The sequence below is a fragment of the Anolis carolinensis genome, chromosome 1 (assembly GCF_035594765.1).
Source record: "Anolis carolinensis isolate JA03-04 chromosome 1, rAnoCar3.1.pri, whole genome shotgun sequence".
Taxonomy (NCBI): domain Eukaryota; kingdom Metazoa; phylum Chordata; class Lepidosauria; order Squamata; family Dactyloidae; genus Anolis; species Anolis carolinensis.
The window spans coordinates 6,652,353-6,655,495 of NC_085841.1; the positions used below are offsets into that span (position 1 = coordinate 6,652,353).

The 3,143-nt window shown below is 42.8% G+C and overlaps 1 long non-coding RNA gene across 1 annotated transcript; it reads right to left on the reverse strand.

The window, feature by feature from the left end:
- Positions 1-629: 629 nt before the first annotated feature.
- LOC103279396 (uncharacterized) lies at positions 630-2,589 on the reverse strand. The gene is made up of 2 exons (XR_506753.3): positions 2,477-2,589; positions 630-876 (listed from the first exon to the last, which is right to left on the reverse strand). It is a non-coding gene; the product is annotated as an uncharacterized LOC103279396 (long non-coding RNA).
- Positions 2,590-3,143: the final 554 nt, after the last annotated feature.

Genomic DNA, 3,143 nt, shown 5'->3' on the forward strand with positions numbered 1-3,143 from the left:
ATGGTTTTATGAGATCATCTTGATGGCCTTTGGGGGCCCCTTTCCTTACCTATGGTCTTATGAGACCATCTAGATGGTCTTTGGAGGTCTCTTTGCTTAACTATGGTCTTATGAGGTCGTCTAGATCAGGGGACCCCAAACTAAGGTCCTCCAAGGTCATTGACCTGGCCTCTGTCCTAAACTTTAGACTTAGGGTTGACCTAAGTCTGAAACGACTTGAAGGCACACAACAACAACAATCCTAATTTTAGACTATTTCATCATAGTCCGGGCCCCCAACAGTCTGAGGGACTGTGAATCGGCCCTCCACTTTAAAAGTTTGAGGACCCTTGATTTAAACATTTGAATATTACAATGTATTCGTGTATTTCATTATTTTAATAGTTATGTTTCAACTTTTTAAATGTCTGGGGTTTTCAAATCTTCCATTTACACTTGGAGTTTTTGTATTGACTTGTTTTATTTTGATGTATTGTTAGCTGCCTGGAGTCCCCTTATTGGGAGAATGGTGAGATAAAAAAGAAGCTAATAACAGCAACAACCATGCCATCCCAGAAGAAGGGGAATAATCCATCTCTGCATTGAGCTCTCAGTCTTCCCACCCGAAAGAAAGGACACAGGGAACGGTCTGAGCATTCATGTGCATTTATTGAGGAGGAAGAGACAGAATGCCTTCTTGACAGCTGAGCAGTGGGGTGATGTTCTCTCAGCCCTTCTCAACTCCTGGCACCACCATTCCTCCCTTTCAGCCCTTGTATGGGTAGGGGGAAACACAGCAGTACTTGCAGTCGTGGGTAGAGTAGTAGGTATAGCCCTTCGCACAGCCCTTTGGATTACACGAGCCTCCATAGGTAGAACAGCTCGGGCCTTTGTATCCTGCAGAAAGGAGAGAGAAAACACCATTGGAACAGAGCTGAAGTGTCTTCCTGCGTACAAACCCCAAAGCCTTTTCTATGATGAAAAACATATTTTAACAGGAAATCCCTATATTCTTCTTTTCTCGGAAATAAAAAGATATGCTGGATTCTCCCTTAACATTTCTTGGTGGTATTTCTTATTAGCCACTAGCATAATGATTGAGTTAATGCCTATACGTTTTGAATCTCTCTTATCTGAAATGCATGGGTCCAATATTGGGGAGGGGGTCGGTTTATGGAGTAACTGTATATTTGCACATTATGAGATAGCATGGAGTTGGAACCCAAAACCGGAACTCAAAATTCATTGCCAATTTGACTTTTGCAGATTTGATGACTTTAAATGATTTTCTCGAGGAATCTTGAATTGGGCTTGGGTGACTAATTATTAAGGATGCTTTGGTTTGGTTTCCTGAATACACACTGGACAAGGTATCCCTCCAAGATTCTTCCAATGTTAGTAGCCTTGGATATATTTTTTAATCATTCTTACTTATTCTAAAAGGGGGAATCACAGAAGAAGGTGTCTGGAAACTTGGGACTGGGTTCCTGCCTCTTTAGTATCACGATGAAAATGCATTTCAGAGGCATAAACGTGATTGGAAAAGGCAATTGAATAGGCTTTATTTCAGAGGAAGAAACTTAGCAGGGTAACCTCAGAGGTTTTCTTGCCCATTATAATCCTAGGTAATTCTGGAGCAGCTGGTTAAGTAGTCAGCTGCAATAAATCACTCTAACCAAGAGATTGTGAGTTCGAGGCCAGCCACTGTCAGACTGAGCACCCGACAATTAAAATAAAAAATAGCCCCTGCTCGTTGTTGACCTAAGCAACCGAAAGATAGTTGCAACTTTCAAGTAGGAATTTAGGTATGGCTTTGCAGGGAGGCAAATTTAACAAATTATGGAAATCGTCCAGTTCCCATTTGGAATGAGGAAGTGTCCATCAAGATGCCACAATGGATGATGAAGCAGCTGCTCTCCCTGAGGCCGGAACCGAGCATCCACTCAGGAAGCTGGGAGTTGAAGAAGGTTAAATCGCCTCTGTGTCTCTGTCTCTATGTGTATATGGCATTGAATGTTTGCCATTATATGTGCACATTGTGATCCACCCTGAGTCCCCTTTGGGGTGGGATGGGCGGAGTATTAAATATGGTAAATAAATAAATAAATAAATAAATAACTTATAGAGTCATCACAAGTCAACAGGAAACTCAAAGGGCCATAAGCACAATGAATCCAATGGCCTGAATCCAAGTAGTCATCTCAACTATAGTAGACCCACTGAATCCATTGCTGAATGGTGATTAAGATCTTGCTTAATTCAGGCCCATTTTTCCTCAGGTAGATCGCTCCTGAAAGCTGGCAAACTTCTGCATCTTCTTTACCTCTATAATGATCATTTGGAGGTAGACTGACCAGAACTCAGAATGCAGTCATGAGCACATTGACATTAAAGTCTTATCTAAAGCCCAGAAAAGGGAAGACATTTCACCTGATCAATGTCCTGTTCAACTGTGACACTACTCATTCTTCTAAACCCAAAGACAGTCAGTTCCTACCTTCAACCATGGCAGTGGCAATCAGCATCATGACAACGATGGCCAGGTAAAAAGCCCTCATGGTAGACGGATGGGTCAGATCTCCAAAGCTCTGAAAACACGGAAGCAATGCAGACAAGCTGGAACTTGATGGTGTGATGCTTGGGGCCCTGGTGGGTTCTTTTATAGGGAGCTTGTCTAAAATAAACACAGTGTGGATACTTGGAAAAACCTGCATGTAGACATCATCAGGCTGCTGATGACGTAGAAGAAAATGCCTCTCCTTAGCTCCTCTGACACGAACAATGCATTCCATTCATGTCTTAAGTGCCTTCCCATTGTTCTTGGCTTTCTCTTCTCTTCTTCTTCTACGTATGTTAGCTTTTCTCAGCTGATGCAAGCAACATGGCTGTGTTTTTGCCCCCAGTCATTGTTCAGAAAGAGATGCATGAGGCAAGTTTTCAAATTCATGTCCAAGGAAGCCAAAATCCACATCCTTTTAGCTTTGATGGTTCATCCTTTTGAGACTAACTAATGAAAGAACTAGATAGATATCTGTCCGAACGTGTCTCCCGCTACGACCCATCTCGAAGCTTAAGATCATCAGGTGAGGCCCTGCTAGCGGTCCCGTAAGCCTCACAGGTGCGGCTGGCAGGGACGAGAGACAGGGCCTTTTCAGTAGTGGCTC